Genomic DNA, 22359 nt, shown 5'->3' on the forward strand with positions numbered 1-22359 from the left:
GGTCCCACAGCCTCTCTGGTTTGGCGGCGAAGGAGTCAGCTTAGTGCCGGGCTGGTGCCAAGAACCATCCTCTCTGCTACCACCTTGTTGGGCGGGAACTCCAAGGTAGGTTCGAGGGATACTAGGAGTTTGCAGACTCAGAACTCATGGAAGGCCCAACACCTTCCTTCCCCAAAGGAACACAGGCCCAGACAGGCAGCAAGTTGGTATTGTGGTATATTACAGCCAAAATCCAACTGGGATCAGTTCAAGGATAGACATGAATCCAGGACCAAATCAACTTCTCCTGGCTCGCAGGCCAGTTTTGTATCCAAATAACGTCAGAGTGAGGCTACAACCCGTGCCCTTCTCCAGAAAACGTATTGCCACTTGGGATTGGGTGCTGAGTGATAGTCCACCTATAGTGGACATTAAACATTTTAGTTTACTGGCTCTCCCATGTCAGGTGTCTTGCCAGGCCCATCCTCGATTACTTAATACTCTACAATGTTGCAGTATGAGGTCTTACCATTGGTTCTTGCCCATTGCTACCCACCCATAAGGTCCTGAGCTGTGATGGGCTAGAGCTGATGTTCCCCAAGCCTGGGATTTGAAAGGTTCTCAGCTCGTGGTACACCTTCTCAAGGTAATAAGAAAAACTATGTGTCTGCATTGTAACATGTGTGCACCACCAAAGACTATGAGAGTTCTCGTGATCATCATGCAACTTCTTTGTTGCAAGCCATTGTCTGGCTGTGTGAGATAGTACATCGTTCCCAGCTGCTGGTTTTGGTTTGTCATCGGCTCAGCCGGATCACGCGTTCAGACACCGTGTTTTTGAGCTCTGCAGCTCTGAATTAGTCTGAATTTACAAAGACTTATTTATATTTACTGCGGCTGGAGTTACTGTAGTTCAGGCAATGGAATGTCACTCATATCTTGATGGCCGTGGCAGCCGGCCCTGTCCCACACGTCTGCTCCTCTGTGCAACCTGAATTTGGTCAGTTCAGCTCCTGCTGAGGGTCTGTGGCCTTTTGTAATTTCCTTAAACCATACTATGGCTTCTACATGTTCGTGTTATTCTACAGTTCTCCATATGTCAGTGCTACATTGATTCTGTCAGGTCCCATAGAGGGTTAATGGCGTATAAGCACCTGCAAGCATTCGTTCAGGACTTCATGCTCCTTGCGGTTTCTGCGTTGCTGTGGTTAATCTAATGACAAAATAATAAAGTGAAGGTTTGAGACACTGGTGCACACCTTTAGGTAATAAATGATTAGAGTATCAGTTTAAATATCATTTTTGTGTTTTTTTAGGTGCGGGGGAGGAACTGGGATCATGGCACAAAACCCCTACAAGAAACAAAGAAGTGATGAAGATTCAACCTAGGAAACCTCCCATCCCCTGCACACTATCAATTGTTGGACAAAAGCCAATTGCTAGAACATCTTTAAAAATTCAATATATTAATGTACATTCTGTACATTGAGTAATGATTTAATCAAACGCAAAGATTTTTTGAGAAAAATGTATAATTCATTTAGAAGGAAATGAATTTGCAAACAAGCAAACAATCCAGCATTAATAAATATGCACAGAAATAATGGGAAAAAAGTCTGTTTTTCAGAGGCGACGCGTTTTGAGGAGTTTTCCCCTTCTCCAATGGCCGATACGGAATATTGGGAAAATAGATCATTTACAGTATTACAGTCAAATCATTACAAAATATATACAAGGTGCATCAAATTGATTGTGAACTTCAGAGACTTTTTTTATCAAGATTTTGACATTAGTAGTCTAATGCTTATAAGCGTTCATCCTGAACATGGCTCTTGGTTTCTAGTATACATGATCTACAAGGTATGTTAAAATAGCATTTGTATATGGTTATCCCAGAGTATGCATATGTTTGTCACAGGTTGAATGATACTACTCAATAAATCCCTCATGCTGACACTGTATTGTAAATAAAACATGAGGGGATAGTTTAGAGAGGATAAATATATTTAAAGATTCTTAACAGGGCAAGAAAAGTCAAAGAGCAAAAGAGTGCGACATACCTGTAGGGATAGGGTGAAAAGGCAATCACCCGAGTTGGAGCTAATTCTGTGTATATCTTAGTGTAGCAAAAGCGGCGGGTGTTAGCTTCGAAATTCAGTCCTGTTGAAGGGAAATCGAATGAGCCAAGGATGATGCCCAACCTGGGAAAGTAATAGTACATAGGTGCATAGATGAGCGCAGGTGCCTCTATTGGACATATAAATAGTGTACATGAATCTCCTAATCTAGGACAACGCCTAGATAGGTTTCAATCTCCAAATGATAGCTAAATATGAAAAATCTACCCAAAGTAATCTAACGTGCAAGGGATCTCAGCACATAGCGTTCGAGAGTTATATTTCAGAGTGTGCGGATCAATATCAACGTAGGGTGCTCCCTCAAGTCACGGTAAACAGAGCTGACTAGACAAAAAAATAATCAGACAAGGATATATATATATAAATTATGAAAAATAGAGCACTGAGTATCAAAACTATTCTGAAGAGACAGACAAAAGGAAGAGCCACGTCTGCATACCTATGATAAGAATCAATCATGTGCACAAGGGCGAGTGCAGAGTCAACCGCTCCCAGCCTCTCGATTTCAGATGCACATACAAAGTATTCAGACACTACTCCGACATGCAGGTTCTATAGTAAAGGAAACACAGTGTGAATCAGGAGCTGATAGTTTGTAGAAAGTCCCTAATCTGTAATAACGCAAAGACAGTATGTATGTGTGTCTGTCCTCTAACTTATAGAACCGTACGCTCGTGTTCTTCATGTATTCTTGTGCATGATTATATCCCGGTGTGCGGATGGCACGTGTGCTTCATGTCTAACGCTGCTATGTCATTGTGTCTCTAACAACGTCAATAGTGTAGCTTGTTGGCACTTTAGTCGACACTGTCAATTGAAGTCTCTTTAGTGGCATCCTGAGGCCCCTCATCCATTCTGGGTAGCGTTTGCACTGCTCCTGGGTTATAGGGTTGGCGGAGTGGTTACCTCTCACCATACCTGTCTGACATAGGAGCGCTAGTAATCGGTCCGAAGTGGTATGGGAGATTGCAGTATTTGTGGTTCTTCTCCCGGGTCACGTTTCTTGTGGGAGGGGAAGCAGGGGTAGGATTCGACCATCCCTCTTCAGTGTTAGTCCTCCTACCTACCTCTGAAAATAAGCCTGTTTCATAGTGGCACAACCTCTATGAACTACTAGAGCAAACAGGAACCTGTACCTATAAAATAGCCCAACTCGATAGAAGACAAAAGACCCATCTCTACCACGTAAATCTCCTGAAAGAGTTGAAAGAACATCCTTTGGCTACTACCTCTTCTATATTATCTTGCTTGGTACCCAAGGAGATAGACAACTTTGAACTTATTCCCCAAGAACTATGTAAACATAAGCAAGAGAATTTGAACTACCTTATTACAGCATTCTCCGATGTATTCTGTGAAAAACCAGGTCGAGCACATGGTACGTACCACTATATCAGAACCCCAAAAGGGAAAGTGGTCCATTTGAACTGGTGCAGACTCCCAGAAGCACAAAAGCAGGTCGTGATTGATGAGGTTACATTTTTCTAAAGGCAAACATCATCAAACCCTCTCTGGGTCCATGGTCCTCCCCTATTGTGTTGGTGACTAAACCCAATCAGTCCTGGAGGTTTTGCATAGACATTAGGCAGGTCAATGCCATCCCTGCCTATCCTATGCCATGTATTGATGATTTAATAGATACATTTGGAAATGCCACATTCTTGTGAACCCTAGATTTAACCAGGGGATATTTGGAGGCGCCTGTGCATCGACCTGATAAGGAAAAGACAGCTTTCTCGATGCCAATATGACTATTCCAATTCAAAGTCCTCCCTTTTGGATTGCATTGGGCTCCAGCAACTTTCAAATGACTCATGGACAGGACATTACAGCCTTATTCCGATTTTGACGACATAGTCATTTATAGTAAGACTTGGGAAGACCATCTTTTCCACCTGTCCACTATTATGAGAAACCTCAGAGAGGCTGGCTTAGCTGCCAATCCATCAAAGTGTAAGCTAGCTCAGTCAGCAGTGAAATACCTGGGCTTCTTTGTAGGGAATGGCAGTGTCCAACCCCAACAAGAAAAAGTGAAAGCTGTCCTAGATGCTCCTACACCCAAGACCAAAAGAGACCTCACGGCAATCCTAGGATTGATAGGATATTATTGTAGGTTTATCCTACATTTTTCAGATAGGACAGTCAGACCAACAGACAAGCTAAGAAACGCAGAACCACAGAAAATGTGTTGGACTGATTAGGACGATGCTTGTTACACTAACCTGAAACAAACTTTATGCCAAAATCCAATATTAAAGGTAGTAGACTTCTCAAACGAGTTTGTATTCCAGACCGATGCCTCCCTCACAGGTTTAGGAGCAGTACTATCGCAAATAAACGATGGATTAGAACACCCCATCTTATTCACTAGTTGTAAACTCTTTTGCCGTGAAAAGAACTACTCTGTGTTGGAATTGGAAGCACTTGCCATCAAATGGGCAATTGTCCATCTTGGGTACTACCTTCTAGGGAGAGAATTCACACCCATCACTGACCACTCATCTTTGGTATGGATAAGTCAACGAAATGACTCTAAATCTCAGTCATGCGATGGTTCTTAGACCTGCAACCCTACTGTTTCACTGTGGAACAACGAAAAGGTAAGGAACAGGGGAACATCGATTTCCTTTCCTGGTTTCACTGTGAAACAGATTCTGCTACATTGCCTAGGGGAAGGGTATGTGAGAAACCAAAGGGCGTCTCACCTATTAGTCCCTGGGGATCCCTCTCTCAGGTGGCCAGGGCGCAGCCATCGCCTTTGGATCCAGACCCTCGGGGTGACCAGTGCGGGAGGATCACCTGGGTGAGGGATCTTCGGGAAGTGCAGGTGAGGTGACCAATGGTGAGACGCAGTATTCCCCCCTTTCCAGTACCCATGACCCCTCATACTTCATAGGATTCTCTTATGTCCCAACTCCCCTTCTTTATGTACGAGCGCGATATAAATAAATTATCATATCATATCATATCCTTTTCTATACAACCACTGGACAGAGGAAGAGGGTGACTGAGAATAACAATGCTAACCCTTACATATCACAGTGGACATGTCCCGCTAATCTGGTCAGGCAAAGTCAGACACTTGACTTTAATCACATACATCTGATACGCATTAGCTCTCCCCACACGGATAAAGGCGGACCATGGAGACACACTCTGAGCAAGGTGGAATAATAGAAGCAGCAAAAATTCCTGTGCGAAGGCCAACCTACTGGAGCAGAGAGACGGATAGAGGGACAAGAATCAAGGATAAAGGAACCCAGGAGTTGCCAAATCCCAGATAAGAAGACTGCATCATGTTTCAAAGGCACCCGTGCCCTGCGCGGGTGAACGAAAGAGTTGGGGAGGTGAGACCAAGCCTGTGGTATTAACCTTGATTTGAGTTAAAACGGCAAAGACAAGAAAGGCATGCACACAGCCGGTGTGTTGGTGAGCAAGATGAAAGACCAGTGTGCATTAAGGAAAGATTGAAGTGGCAACAATATATCTTACAATTGAAGGCTGCGCGTGTGTGGATGAGAAGCAAAGAAACGCAGACCTGTGGTGAATTTTAAATAACCGATAACTGTGAAGCTAATGATACAGAGATACAGAGTAGCGGTGTGGACCAGCAAAAGATAGTAGCCCACTCGACAGTCTCCGCGAAAGTGAAATGTTTAATTATAAAGCAATGAAGTGAATGGACAGAATGGATGAAGTGAATTGAACGGATGGAGTAGATGGAAATGATGGAGTAGATGGAACGAATGGAACTGATGAAAATGATAGAGTGGATAGAACAGATGAAGTGGATGGAACGGATGAAGTGGATGGAATGGACAGAGTGGATGAAACGGACGGAGTGGATGGAATGGACGGAGTAGATGGAATGGATGGAGCGGATGGAATGAATGGAGCGGATGGAGCGGATGGAACAGATGGAGTGGATGGAACGGATTGAGTGGATGAAACGGATGGAGTGGATGCAACAGATGGAGTAGATGGAACGGATGAAGTGGATGGAACTGATGAAGTGGATGGAACGGATGAAGTGGATGGAATAGAGGAAGTGGATGGAACGCAGGAAGTGTATGGAACAATTGAAGTGGATGGATCGGAAAAAGTGGATGGAACGGATGAGGGGATAGAACAGATGGGAAGGATGGAGTGGATATAGTGGTTGGATGGAATGGATGGAGTGGATGCGTGGATGGAGTGGATGGAACGAATGAAGTGGATGGAACGGATGAAGTGGATCCTATTTATGCTATGTATATGCTATGTACCTGGATTCCCATGTTATCTGTATCACATGTTTACCCCATTCATCCTGTCGCTTTATATACGTATGCCGCTATGTACGCCTCATGTCCTGCTCTCGTGCTTGGTCGCAGGCGCTTTACTAATAACCACCATATCACACTACTACGCTTACTCTCTCCTATACACCGTCATTCAACTAGAGCACAGCTATACTATGACACATTCGGCCTAGCTGTTCTCATACTAACATGACCCCACGAACACCTCATCATCCTAATAAAACACAGCTAGCTGAGCACATTCCGGTTAGCTTAGGTGTCTCCTTAGGCCTAACGCAGCCAGAACACAGTCTAGTTGTCCACCCTCCAGACTGAACACATCAACTGATTTCATCAGCACCACACCTACCGCTAAGAACCAGCTATCATGCAACAACCACACCAGTTGCACACATATCCGGTGCACCTACGCACCATACGACATTCTACCTCTCTTCTGACTTGAACTGCGGTTCCCGAGGGCGTTCAACCCACCAAGCGCTTTGAGGTCATACCAATGATACATAAGGCACTATATAAATGCCAAGTAACATAACATAAAATAACATACATTTCTTTTTATACACCAATAGCAGGTCCTTCCCTTTCATAGGTACAGTACAGAAAACATTTAAACCGTACATATACGTGGCATAGAAATGTCCATGGAATTCAGAGTTCGATCAGAACTTAATACCATTGAATCGCACCTAAAATCTTTCAAGCTACAATACCTTCAAACTCATGAAGCTAAATTGCTTTCAACCTTGAAAGCTGAGCTGGATACTCACTATTTTTCCATCCCAGCTATGGCCAGACACTATGGGGAATTGGATTGTCCAGGAAGAATGCTGCCCATGGTGATTAGAACTGAATCTTCAGCTGAGAACCTAGTCATGGTTAAAAATGACAATGGGGCAGTTTGTCCTAGATGCCATTGAAATCTTGAAGACCCTTTATCACTTGAGGAGATCATGTAAACTACCTGCACTCGTCCCAATAACAAAGCGCCTGGGTCCGACGGCCTATATATAAACAAGAATTGGCAATGCCAACAGTTTGGGCTTTAGTGCAGGCATGGGAAAGGCACTGACGTAGTGGTATTAACTGCCCATTTATGGTAGCAGGTGTAAAATGGTGCAAGTGCATGGTCATCTAATAGCAGTGTTTGGCAAATGACTAATACTTATACTTATACTTATACACAAGCCAACCGTGTTGGCTTTGCCAATGCTTGTTTTTAACAGGACTTCAGTGAAGGACAATCATAGTTCTTATAAATCAAGTACCTGAAGCCAGACCTGGATAAGACATTTTTATTGCACCAATAGCGTGTTTACAACTTCAATTAAGTCATTAACTCTCAGAAGACTGCTTTGAAAGGCACTTCAATGGCAAAGGTTGATGGTAAGGCTTCATTAAAGTGAGCTGAAATAAGGTATTTGGGGCGGGGAGAGGCAGGAACTCGGTGGGAATGGCCATAGTGATTAGCATGGCCATGGGCAGTCAGTGAGTGGTGTGACGAATCTAGTGAAGTCGTCACTAACTTCCATGGGAAGGTCTTCCCCCATGTGGCCAGGCAAGGACAGAAACTATTTGACTCCGACCCTGGGGCTGGCTACCTGTGAGAGGACCACATGGGGCGGACCAACCACAGTGGGGTGAAGATGGCTCACTAGAAGAAGACCTGTTACACTGCCCTTTGTGAGGGATAATAGTCACCAGTCATTGCCTTCCGAGGTATGTATGACATATTATAATCTGGAATTTCTTGTTAAGAACCATAGATAAACATATACTTGTTCCTATGGGCCTACTTGGACAAGGAAGAGGGCCAGAGTAATGAAGATCACATCTGTTAAGAATCACACAGTGCAGGCAAGTTGTTCCGAACAGCTGGGCAATGCTGGAAACTTTAAAACACAGACAACCCGGATGGAGAGACACCATACGCAAGGCCCGTTGGGAAACCAGAGGAATGTCGAGCAGACTGGAGAGCAGGCGGAATCATTGCAGTGACGGAAGAGTGACTCTTTCGGAGGTCCGGCACAGTGTCAGGTCTAGCTCCTTCCTCCCCCGACTCCTCACCTGTGGCTGCGGTTTTACTGTCCTTGTAGGAGGAAGACTGCTTCTTTGTGGGTCTGGAGGGATCTCTGGTCGACTTCTCCTTGGACTTCCTGTCATGCAAGTAAGGCCTGACTCCCTCAGAGGCCACCTTGACAGGGATGGGGACCTGTCTTGGGGGACCCCGAAGAGCCAAGCCCCAATCGCCAGGAAAAAGCCGGATTGGCAAAAAAAAACCTGAAGAGTTGTCCTTGTAGATGGTTAGGCTTCTCAAAAGACGAAAACAATCTGCAGATGGGATTCCAGGAGCGCTGGTATTAGGAGCTTGGAACCACAGGGTGTAGCATCGATCCGAGGCAGAAATCCTCGGCTGAACTCTGGGAACAAGGTAAGATGCTGCCGTAGAGCTCCCAGCATACAAACAAGAAGGCGGCAAGCAGGACGGCAAGATCTAGATTCTTGAATGAGTCCATTTTGTAAATTGGCATCTAAATACTTTCGTGAAGCCTGTTTCTCGGACAGTGACAAAGGATACATCTGGCCAAAGGGAACAACAGCACCCGGTTGAAGTTCTATGGCACAGTCTTCAGTTCTATGTGGAGGTAGGTGTCTGGGTAAGGTGTCCTCAAACACTTCTGCGTATTCCTGGTACAGATGAGGAATGGAAGAAACAATCCTAAGGCTGGAAGGGTTGCGTCTTGTTGTCTCTTCTTCACTTCACTCTGGAGGGTAGACATGCAGTTGTTCTTGCAAAAGGAGGAGTCAAATCTAACCCGGTTGGAAGCACAGTTTATATGGGGATTGTGCTTCCTCAACCACGGTATTCCTAGCACCAAAGGAAAATGTGATGCTCGGATCAGATCAAAAACCATGAGTTCATGATGTTAGCATAAATCCAAGTTTAATGGTAAGGTTTCAGTACTGATGGGACCTGAGGACAGAGGTGTACCATCCACTCCTTCAACTGGTATTGGTCTCTCCTTCTTTCTTACTGGTATTTGGTGTTCTTGAGCCCATTTGGTGTCCATAAAGTTCCCTGCTGCTCCACAGTCTAGCATGGCAAAGACTTCAAATGACTCTGGACCGGTGGTCCACAATTTGACTCGAAACACCATCAAACTGTTGTCTTCCCTTGCTGTGACGGGTCTTGTGAGATAGCAAGGACTGTATGTTGTTCCCCTGAGACCTCCCTTGCATAAGACCGGGGACTGAAGTTTTCCTTCCGTTGCGGAGGTACCTCTGGACAATCCCTGAGAAGATGCTTTGCAGAGCCACAGTACATACAGAGACCTGAGTCTCTACGCCTCTTCCTTTCTGCAGGCGTTAAAGGTCCTCGGGTGGCTCCTATCTGCATAGGTTTCTCTGTAGTTGGAGCTTCCCTGGATGGCGGCGGAGTCGGGTTATGTGTCGGAAGGAATGGACGAGGCCTTCTTCTTTCCTGGTGACATGCCATTAGTCGGTATTCTATTTGTAAAGAAAGTGTCATGAGATCTCGAAAGGATGGTGGACGGGCTACTCGGGCTAATTCGTCCTTTAATATGGTTTGTTTATCAGAATCAGGCCAGTCGGCCTTAACAGCCAACCTTAAAAAGTGAGAGATGTATGTTTGGACGTCTGTCGTTCCCTGTTTAACATCAAGGATTGTTTCATACGATGTGTAAAGAACTTCTGGGCGATCGAATCTCTCCTTAAACTGTTCCACACTCATGTCATAATCGTTCCAAGCAGGATCATTGTTTGAGACTAAAGGACTAAAGGGGTAGCCCAAGCTAGGGCGTTTTCGGTTACGTTTGCTATAAGGAACCCCACCTTGGTTCTGGTTGTCTCAAAAGCATGAGGTCTAAAGGCTTAATACACCTGACAAGCGGCTAGGAACTCCTTTAGGCCTCCTGGGTAGCCATCATATTTTCCAAAGGATAAGGGCATGGATGGTAAGTCTCCTTGATCGTCTCTGTGTAGTACCAGCTGTTGGCGAAGTGCGGCATTTTCCGTCTTGAGGGATTGCACCTCGATAGTTAGGCCTTGAAGAGCAGCTACTAGCTCTTGATATTGTTCCAAGGAAGCCACCTGTTGGGTCTGGCGTTGTAGTCCGTCAGGCCTAACTCCTTCCTCCCCCGACTCCTCACCTGTGGCTTTGGTTTCACTGTCCTTATAGGAGGAAGACTGTTTCTTTGTGGGTCTGGAGGGATCTCTGGTCGACTTCTCCTTGGACTTCCTGTCATGCAAGTAAGGCCTGGCTCCCTCGGAGGCCACCTTGACAGGGATGGGGACCTGTCTTGGGGGACCCCGAGGAGCCAAACCCCAATCGTCAGGGAAAAAGCCGGATTGCCAAAAAAAAACCTGAAGAGTTGTCCTTGTAGATGGTTAGGCTTCTCAAAAGACGAAAACAATCTGCAGATGGGATTCCAGGAGCGCTGGTATTAGGAGCTTGGAACCACAGGGCGTAGTATCAATCCGAGGAAGAAATCCTTGGCTGAACTCTGAGAACAAGGTAAGATGCTGCCGTAGAGCTCTGAGCATACAAAAAAAGAAGGCAAGGAGGAAGGCAAGCACAGATGACTTGAGAAGAGAAAGACAGAATGTAGGTAAGAATACCCGAAAACAGACCCCACTTAACAGTTTCAGATCGGATCACGGAAAGAATAGGTGGGAATGTGAAACGCCGCGGAGGAGGCGGAGTCAGGAAGGGAAACCGCTAGCACGGAAAGGCGAGCACGCCGAAAGATAAGCTAAGTAAGTGGGAATACGGAACGGCAGTATGCCGAAAGAGTTAAGAGTAAACGAGCACTAGAAGAGAGAGTACAGGAGGAATCCTGGAAAGGTTCCGGGAAGCGAGGGAGTACTAAGAAGGCAAACGAAGGCTGCTAACAGGGTTAGACGTGGAGCGAAAGTATCAGGAAGCAGATACAACGCACCGGATGGTAGGCAGGGCTTCGTTTTATAAACACGGCAGCCATGATGGGTGAGCACTAGACCGTGGTGACAGACAATACACCGCGTTACACTTCCACCGTCGAGTCCTGACACACGGTAATAAGGAGCAAGAGACATTCTACTGGGAGAGCTGCTCCAGTGCGAGGACCAGTGAGCCTATGCGACATTGGCTAGAAGACAAAGCTTAGCATTGGGCAATGCACAGACCTCGGAAAAAAGCTGAAGCATCCAGGAGAGATTGGTGAGCACCGGGGTGCTTCGAGGCATACACCACACGCCAATTGAAAGTAATTGGAAAGCATGGGAGAACCCTAGCCTGGCAGCTGGGGGAACCTGGCAAGCATGTGAAGTTGTGAAGGAAAGGCGGCAAAGGCCCAATACTCGAATGGAAAAGAATATGAGCATATCAGAGTTTTACAACATTGGCAAAGTCCTGGCAGGAGAGTATACCAGGCCCCTGGAATGCTGTATTTTGTATTTGTATTTGTATTTAGTTTATTTATAAAGCGCAGCCAGGCCCGGGGGCATAAGGGCACGTAAATGAGGAGCTAGTTACAAAGGAGCAATTAAATGAGTTACGTTACAGTTACAATTACAGGAAGGTTACAGTTACATAAGTGTGCAATCACAACAATACAGTAAGCCAAGTTCCAAAATAGTTACAAGTAGGAGCTGGCATAGTAAGCAAGTGCATATTCCAAGTGATTGGCCATGTCCAATAGGTTAAGGTTTAAGCTGTCATGAGTCCATGTTATGGAGCCAACACTTCGTGCTATGTTTGAATCGGTTAAATGAAGGTTCTGCACGTAGATGTGGGGGGATGGTGTTCCATAGTTTAGATGCTTGTACCGGGAAGCTAGCTCCACCCGAGTTGTGGAGTTTAAATCTCGGAATGGTTAAGGTGTTAGTTTGGGCTGCTCTAAGAGGTCTCGAGGCGGAGTGTGGTGTGAAATGGTTAGTGAGGTATGCTGGAGCAAGGTTAGCCCTAACTTTGTGTGTGAGGGCAAGCGTTTTCAGGGATATTCTATACTTGACTGGGAGCCAACGTAGGTTACGTCTGGTCTCAGATATGTGTGCTTTTTTGGGGATGTTAAGGGCAGCTCTGATTGCATTGTTTTGGACTACTTGTAATTTATTGATATTTTTGTAGCTGGTGCCCAAGTAAAGGGCGTTGCAGTAGTCTATTTTGGAGAGGACTAGAGCTCTCGCGAGAGTGATACAGTTGGGTGCGGATATGAATGGTCTACATGCAGTAATAAGCTTGCAGGTGTAAGCAGCTGATGACGCTACTGCGTTAGTTTGTTTAGAGAGGGATAAGGTAGCATTGATGTAAATACCAAGAGTTTTAGTGTTATTAGAGACTGAAATGAGGTTGCCATCTATGGTAAAGGCTTTGAATAAAGGATTGAGATTTTTAAGTTTGGCATGAGTGCCCAGGATGATCAACTCAGTTTTATCGTCATTGAGACACAGGCCATGGCGTGCCATCCATGCTTGTATGACGGAGTAGATTTCGTTGAGGGTTGTGCTGTCTATTCCGTAGTCACCCGTGATAGGAAAGAGTATCTGGGTGTCGTCCGCATAGTTGGTATACGTAACACCCAGATAGTCTAGGATATCGAAGAGGGGTTTCGTGAATATGTTATAATGTGTCGGGGACAGGCAGGAGCCTTGCGGGACACCACAAGGTACTGGAGCCGGCTCGGCGGAATCTGTGGGAGAGAAGACCCTCATGGTTCTGTTCGCCAGGAAGGAGCCGATCCATGTCGTGGCTGCATCTGAGAAGTGGGCTGCAGATTTCAGGTGTTGACAGAGTGTTTGATGGTTAACCAAATCAAACGCTGCTGACAGGTCAAGCAACAAAAGGAGTGCTGGTTTGCCATGGTCTTTCAAGGTTTGGATCTGGGTAGTGAGGTCAATAAGTGCGGTTTCCGTACCGTGTCTTGGTCGGAAGCATGATTGCCTGAGCCCTAGGAGATTATTAGCTTCTAGATAATCCTGTATTTGTAGGTAGGCTGCTCTGTCCAGTATTTTTAATAGGAATGGTACCGTCGTTATTGGTCTGTAGTTAGACGGGTTGGCTGGGTCAAGTGTGGGTTTTTTGAGGAGTGGAATGACCCAGGCATCTTTAAGATTGTCAGGGACTATTCCGGATTTGAAAGAGGCATTTATGAAATTGGTGATGAATGGCGCCAGATCGTGTCAGCTGCTTTAACAATCGGGGCAGGGCAGGCATCCCCTTGGCAGTTTGAAGGTTTTAGTTTCATGATGATGTTTTCTACTTCCCATGTTGAAAGGGGTGAGAAGCTGAAAGGTTTACAAGTTGTCTGGAAGGTTGGAGGTATGTTAGGAAGTTGTTTGTGGTTGGGGTCAGCAGATAGCAGGGATTTTTTTGAGGTAATTTTGGATTGTAGGCGAGCTATTTTATCTAATAAGGCTTTCTGGATGTTGCTACACCATAGTGCGTCAGTAATACCTTTGTCACTCGGGGCAATAGGTGATTCTAATTCTTTGAGTATTTTGAAAAGTTCTTTAGTGTTGGATTCTGCTTGTGTAATCCTTTTGTTATATGAGTCTTTTTTGGCGAGGAGTATGGCTTCTTTGTAGCTAGAGGATACTAGGGTTAGTTCAGCTTTGTTAGGAGCTGTGGGGTATTTTTTCCAAAGTGCCTCAGCGGTTCTTTTGGTTTTACGTAGTTCTCTTAACTGTGGCGTGAACCATGTGTTAAGGTGGCGCTGTGGTTTCGGTTTCCGCAGTTTTAGCGGGGCAATGGAATCCAGGGCTTTAAGTATAGCCTGGTTGTAAGTGTCCACTAGAGCTGTTGGGTCTGCATCTGAATCAATATTATTCAGAATAGGGAGTAGTATAGGTAGGAGTTTGTCGGGAGTAATGTCTTTCTTGTTTCGCGTGCGGATGGCAGGGGCGATGATAGGCGCTGAGTGAGTGGTGTTAGCTTTGATAGCAAAGATTAGTTTGTGGTGGTCAGACCAGATGCATGGGTCATTAGATAGGAGGTCAATAGAGCAGTTGCTGTGTGAGAGCCAGTCTAGGGTTCTACCTTTGATATGGGTGGGTTCGTGGATAATGTGCGTGTGACCCAGATCAGATAGGGAATTAGCTAAGTCAAGGGCGTTGGTGTCTTTGGGATCGTTGAAACCGAGGTTAAAGTCCCCAAGTAGGATGGTTTGCGAGTTGGGTTTGGTGTTTATAGATATAAGTGATGCAATGTCCTCAGTGAATGAGGAGATGGGTCCTGGTGGTCGATAAATGAGGTGCACGGTGGCTGTGTGGTTGGGTGAGAGGGGTACCTTAATTGACAGGGATTCGGCAGACGGGATTTGCGCATCTTGGATGATTTTGATGTCGAATGTATTTCTATATATGAAGGCAAGTCCGCCTCCCTTTGTTTGAGTGGTGTTTCTGTCAGATCTTATAATGGCATAATCGTTAGGTATTGCGAGGGCCAGAGATGGTCCAGATGCGGCATTCAGCCAGGTTTCCGTGACTGCGAGGTCACGATCCATGCCCCAGACCACCTCAGGTATAACAGCCCCCTCGCAGCAGTGGGGCTAAAGCCCTTCACACTGGCCCCAAGGGTCTTAAAACTCCATCAGAAACATACTTGGAGTCAGTACTGGTGCCTTTGGCGCCAGGCTCATTATCAGGAATAAAATAATACCAGTTTTGGACCATAATTGATTGATTGATTGATATTTTATTTCTATCACGCTCGTACACAAGTATTTCAGAGCGCGACAAGGCAAGGGAGGGGAACAGGGGAGGACAAAACAGCAATTTTACTAGGCCCAGTGACATTGAGAATGCGCAAGTGTATGGGAGAGGGGGGAGGGGAAAAGTGCATGGAAGGGGGGAGAAGTGGAAAGTGCGAAGCAGAGGAGAAACACATAAATAACAATAAATAAATAGTAAAGGCAACAAACAGTGGTTATGCAGGCAGCAATTTGCAAGTGCTAGGTTTGAGGCAGCAGACAGGGTAGGTCTGATAAGTGCAGGAAGAAAAATGGGGGGGCTGTATGGATACAGATACAGACCCCAGTTGAAGGGGTGGCCCGGAGGCAGTGCGGGAGGGTGGCAGGGTGAGCAGGAACCTGGGCTCGAAGGACAGAGGATGGCCAGGTTCACGTGCTAAGAGAGAACAGATCCATCAGGTTTTTCCAGCAAAATGTTGTCCCAGCCCTAATCTACGGTGGGGAAAACGCATTTGGCTGCTCAAGTGATTTGTGGAACTCACTTGAAAATATATTCTGGACTCGGGTTCTACAGCTTCCTAAGGGCACCTCAACTGTCTGCCTACGGTATGAATTGGGCCTTATCTCAATCCAGGCTAGAGTCAGCTGGAACCTACTGAGCTTGTTTAGAAAAACGATGGTGAAAGCTCCTGTGGCCCAATTTCAAATGTTGCACAAGCCCAACAGCGCCAAAGCACATACCATCTTGTTCGAATGGAATCTCCTCCGCCAAGCTCTTCTAAAGGAGTATGACATCACCCTCCTAACGCTAACAGCGAATCCAGATCTGGCAAAGATGAAAATCTGGAGAGCAGACTGGATAAACACCTGCGATTTAAGAGCAAAATCAAAACTGATGCACGAGGTCCCAGGAGAAGTCAAAGCATATGGACAGGAGACCCCCAAACATTTGACGATGTCTTGTCAAGCATTCCAACAACAAAGAGGAATCCACTTTGGGCAAATGATCAACGAGTACCAGTTCATGTGTGCTGAAGATTGGTGGAAAGCACTCTTTGAGGGGCCTAATAGAGCAGTACTATTTGCACTAACAAATTTTCTTCAAGTGCTAAAAGGCCGTTTGGACGATCAAAAAGTAAACCTGGGCCTAAAGTAATGTTGAGAAACCTGATGCAGGAGGCATTTGACCTAGTATCTGATCATGATATATGACTATGATTCCAGGACTGTTAATGAGAAGAGGAGGGAGGGAGGGAAAAATGTTATTTTGTTGTCTTTTAAAGGTTTGAATAAACCAATAAAAAAAAAAAGAGAACAGATCAGCAAGGGAGAGGGGAAGCGAAGGCAGAAGAAAAGAGTAAGATTGTGAGGTGCTTCCGGAACCGGAGATGGTTCTCCTCAAGTTTTAGAGTGGCAGGGAGGCTGTTCCAGAGGGAGGCCCCAGCCGAAGACAGAGATCTTCCCCCAGCTCGTTTCTTTGAAAAACGACTGACCCTGAGGGAGTTAGAGGTAGAGGAGCGAAGAGCTCGAGAGAGGAGGTATATGCGGAGGGACAGCCGAAGGTATTTTGGACCCAGGCCCCCGAAAGCCTCTTGTGGACAATGCAGAGGGTTTTGAATTTAATCCTTGCATCCACTGGGAGCCAGTGGAGAGATTTCAGAGCTGGAGAGATACAATCCCAGGGCTTGAGGCCAAAGGACAAGTCTCGCAGTCCTGTTCTGGAGTAGAGGCAGGAATATTTAGAAAGAGGCTGTTACAGTAGTCCAAGCTAGAGAGAACCAGGGCTTAATCCAACATGGAGGCCTATTACACAGCTCAGTTCTTTAGAACCAAGCCATGCGGTCTAGTGTTTTGGGTGTGGCTGGGCCTGGAACTACTTGGCCTGGAACTACTTTACCTGGGCTATTTAAACCACACCCAAACAGCAGAACACGCTTCACGTTATTCTGCACTCCTACAGCGTAATGCTCAGCGTGTCCAGCTCATGCTCATCTGCTTCTCTGGCTGCCCGATCCTGAAGCTCTAGATCCGGATTCCATTAATAACCTGGAAGAACAAGAACAGCATTAGCAAGCAAGAACACTTACCTGTGAAGTAACCGGTCTTGAATACATCGTGGGCTTCACTTACCTCGCCCATCTCTGGAGTTTGCTGCAACCTGCAAAGGTAAAGAAACAAGGACAGCATTAATAACACTTCTTACCTGGGCAAGCAGCGAGTCCTGGCAGCACCCTGCGCTTCTCTTACCTCACCCATCTCTGGGTTTCGCCGCAACCTGCAAGGGAGAAGGAACAAGGTCAGCATTAACAAAGCACTTACCTGGGCAAGCAGCGCTTCGATCGCTCATCACTCCGTAACAACACCGCAACATTGTACAAAGAATAGAAGAGAACACAGGTTAGCAATTAAGACCAATAAACAGCGCAGCGCGCATCAATAACTCACCATGGTCTTCGCCATTGGCACGGCAACTCCGAGATCGCAACCATCCTTGTGAAAACAAAATGAGACATTGTTAGGGAAGAGCGTAGTGGAGCAAGACGCCGAGAAGACAGAGAAAACGGAGGGAAAGAAAGAGATAGAATAAAGACGGAAAAGACATTATAACTCACCTGGAAGACAGCAAGCAGAGTCGGAGTCACAGCCGGTCTGGACCCGACATAAGGGCTCATGGTCCAGTGAAGCACCTAGGTCCACGGAACGCCCACACCAACCACACGCCCCTGCACAGAGATGCAAGACGGAGAGTTTAACGCACAAAAACCTAAGGTGAGCAATAACCCAAAGGGAGGGGATTTGGACCAGAGGGAGGTGGGAGTCCACCCATCACAGAACCAGTATCTTAACCCTCCATTCTCCTGTTATAGGCGCTACCCAATGTCTGGCACATAACCAAGCAGACGGGGGTCCGGGATAGCGCTTTGACCTCCATCCAGTAGGGAAGGGGAACCCTCTTACAGTGATGCTGTAATTTTTGGTTGTTTATTTCTTTGACACCCTTTTGGAACTTTGGGTTTATCTTGTGAAGTACAGCTTCAAGTGGCAACTAGACGACATTAATCCCTTTCACAATTCATCATAGGTTTTGGATGTGAGGGACAGTGTAGGGTTTTGGACATAGGACGGAAGACTTTTACTTTGGACATCTTGACAGATACCGTATTTAAGTGTGTTGAGGCAGGGAAACTCCTTCTGGAGTTAGGGAAAGATAGGCTTTCCTCCAACCCATTTCTTTTAATAAACGTTTATAGCAATCAACACTATGCCTATGTGTCCGAGTCTTACACACAATTTTATTTTATTTTATTTATTTATTTATTTGTAATGCGCCGGTAACCCAAGAGTTTCGGGGAGCAGAGACATGGACACAAAGACAAACAAGAATGTGACGAGACATAACCAAGCAGACGGGGGTCCGGGATAGCGCTTAGACCTCCATCCAGTATCGTGTGGCACCCCCGTGGATACCAGGTGAGCGTAACAATGTAAGCCTGGGACCCGCACCCAAATAATAAAAATAGAGAAGTCGGATAAAGTCCTCCCAAAGTTTTAACAAATTCGTGGTAAGAGAGTACACCAGGCTTTTTATTGTTCAGGAGACTCAAATCTGAACTGTGCGGAAAGCAAGCCAGAGGAGAAAGTAAATAAACCTTGTTAATGTGTGAAACCTAGTGTGAAACCTAGTGGAAGGGAAACAAGTCCTTTGGAATATCTCACATATGGTGTCGGGTGGGATGGATGCGAATCAGCTGACACAAACTGGGGGATCCTTAAATTCACAAAATTTAGTTAAATGGCTTCCAATCCAATAACAGCCACTAAAGAGTCTATTGGTTTTGACCTATCTTGTAGTCAGGAGGAAGTGATATCATCGGGAGAGTGGGTGTTAATTTCCACAGACTTGGTCTTGATTGCCCCCCAGGGAACTTATATAATATTAACCTTGGCTTGGATGCATGGCATAGACGTTCTGGCTGGGGTGGTGGATCCCGATTATAGGGTTGATGTGAAAGTAATAATCCAAAATAACGGGAAACAGCCATATGATGTTAAAGAGGAAGAAAAGGGAGCACAGGGAATTCTAGAGAAAGCATTATTCTCCAATGTAGTAGAGACTGCAGAAATGGACAAAAAAGATTGAGGAGAGAAAGGTTTTGGGGAGGCCGACAAAGAACCAATACACCCAGCTGGGATCTTAAGACCTAATCTGTAGTAGGAGGAGCCAGAAATGATTCCAGACCTAGCGTTTGCTCATTGCAATTACCCTATAGTGATAAACCTGATGGTGTCATCACTCCTTTCCCAGCAGTGGCCTCCTCCCCATGTCACGAGGGAAAGGCAGCGGTTAACTCATCCTGACCCTGGGGCGGCTATATGAGGGAGGATCACATGGGGGGAAACAACCTCCGGGGAGGTGTCATGGCATCATCAGATGAGACATGAATCCCCCATTTTCCCTCAAGGATAACCCTCTCAAACTTGTTACCTACATGGCATATTTTCATAAGTCTTCTCATCCACCTATGAAGGGTATTGAAACGCTTTTCCCAAGACCCATAGGCCAACCTTCAAACTCTGATCTGTCTTGTGAAACTTATGAAAATGCCTTCTCAGGTTCCACATTCAAATCATCCAAGACTGACTTGCCCTTGAAAGCCATTACCATTATTTACCCAGGTTTATCGTGCAAATTGTCAAGAACGGACTTCCTTTCCCATGACTACCAAAAAACTGGGACGAGGAAGAGGAACTGAGAAATGCAGAGTGGAGGAGGCCACAAGCAAAAGGAGAGCTCTAGTTGTTGGACACACACACCTGTGACAGGGAGATTTAAAGAGCAGAAGCAGAGAGTCGAGGTGTGCTGCTGACAGGAGAGAGCTGCGCCTCCCCGTGTGGATCGAGAGGCTGAAGGGCTGGCACCAGCATGGTGGAGCCGACCCGTTTGAGAGCCAAGAAGAAAGAAGCTGCTACGGGAGGAGGACACACAGTGGGAATACCAGGGGCTGACATGAGACTCTGGGACATTCTCAGGTGTTAGAAGCAGCATTTAACTCACCAGAGCCTGGAAAGAAGCAGACAATCCCAGAAGAAGCTGTGAGAGATGGGAAAGTAGAGAGAAAGCGGTTGCAAGAAAGAAAGTACTGAAAGGCTATAACCGGCTGGCCGTGGGAGAAACCAGGAACGTCAACAAGAATTGGTGAGTCCACTCTGAGGAATCTTACGGATCCCTCACTGAAACCCTGCCTAAAGTCTCCTCCCAGGTTGCCAGGGAAAGGCTGACGCTTCCAGATCCACACCTTGGGGGTGGCGTAATGCGGGCGGATCACCTAAGAGGAGACAAGGCTCAGGGTGGTGAGGCGATCCTGTGGGATGAGATAAAGTATTTGTCCTTTGAAAGGGAAAGACTTTCAAGGTTACCAAAACAGGTAATGGCTTACTGTCATTATAATGTCCCTGAATCACATATAAGATGGATGGCTCTGGGTATAAGTAACATAAAACCTGGAATCCTTAACCACAGAAAGACCCTTCAAAGTGTTTCAGGATAAAACCCCTCTTATTCCCAAAAGTATAATGCAAAGGAATCTAGAAATATTGACTTAAATAGACTGTCTTCCTCTGTAATCCCAAAATCTAATGATTCATCCTTAAATAATGTAGTAACGATACGCGTGCAGGGTAAGTTAAACTAATATATATTTATTGTATTTTATAAACATATAGGGAAAGATGTGTAGTTCCGTATTTCAGGCTCCACCGGCTGATCGCGTGTGCCGTTGGTATTTCAAACCGCTCGCTCTCATTGCTCCGCCGTCCTCGCACTATGACGTGCTTCGGCAGATCTCCGCTCGTGCTTGCTTCGCCTTCCCACCAGCACCCTGTAATCTCGAACTGTATTGCGTAGTATCGATGATACTACACATCTTCCCTTCTTAGATATTTAACAACACAAACAGTATGTCTCTCCTCAATTTGTGTTGAGCTCATTGTTCACACACAAAGTCTTTCAATCTGCCGGGATGATGAATGACTCTTCCTCTTCTTGACGTGCGCAAGATATCTGTTTTAGGTTTTGGCAAGGAAATCATTGATGGGTCTATCCCTTGTGTTGCTTTCCTCTGACATTCCTCAACATCATTGTTACCATTAGTATTCATTCTCTCCCTTGACTTCCCTTGACTACCATGCATTGGTGCATCACTCACAGGAGAATCCCACAAACACACTCTCTCCATATTCCAGACTCTTCCATCTTCTACCCTCACCGCATGTTTAAACACTTCAACAACCCCAACTGGCTTTGACCATTTACATGGACCATTTCTCAACACAGGCGGAAGTTTGATTCTCACTAGTCCCCCACCCATCAATGGTGGTCCTTTCCCCCTTTTTTTTTTTTTTACAGACATATCATGAGTCTTTTTGTTTCTCAATTGCATATCTCTGATGTTCTGGCATGCATCTCCGAAATCCTTCCTTATCACAGTCATTCTTTTTAACCAAGATGGTGTTAATTTAGTATTAGCTTTCCTACCCCTACTCATCTCAAACGGTGACAAACCAGTAGTACAGTGTGTCGTGAAACGGTGAGCATTAATCTTTTGTTTAACAGCTTCTTCCCATTTCATACCATTTGCCCAAGCCCATCTCACAGCATCTTTAAGCACCCTGTTAAAACGTTCAACTACTCCGTTAGTCTGTGGGTGATATATGGCGCTTCTCTTGTGTACAATGGAGTTTTCCCTACAAAATATTTGCATTTCTTTCGAACGGAATTGAACTCCATTATCTGTTAGTATACTTTTTGGTAAGCCCTCTCTTCCACAAACTTCTCTTAAGAATTCAACTACTATTTTTGCAGTCATGCATGGTTTAATCATGACTTCGACCCATCTAGTCAAAAGATCAATAATTACTATACAATATTGTTGTTTTCCCTCACTATAAATTGGACCTATTATGTCCATACCTAGGTCTTCCCAAATGTTACCTGGAAGTTCAGTAATTACCATGGGGTAATTTTCACTCACACACCCTTTATCACTCTCTTTGCAAAGGATACAGTCACGTATGACTCTTTCAGCCTGTAGATCGTATCCTGGCCACCAGAATTCATCTCGTATTCTTCTCTTCGTCTTTACAATTCCTTGGTGGCCCTCATGACCTAACTCAATGATCTTCCGGCGTAAGCTTGCAGGTGGAATAATTCTGTCACTCCTCATAATTCTGTTATTTTCCACCTTAAGCTCATTC

The sequence above is a fragment of the Ambystoma mexicanum genome, chromosome 3p (assembly GCF_040938575.1).
Source record: "Ambystoma mexicanum isolate Mex_15411 chromosome 3p, UKY_AmexF1_1, whole genome shotgun sequence".
Lineage (NCBI taxonomy): Eukaryota > Metazoa > Chordata > Amphibia > Caudata > Ambystomatidae > Ambystoma > Ambystoma mexicanum.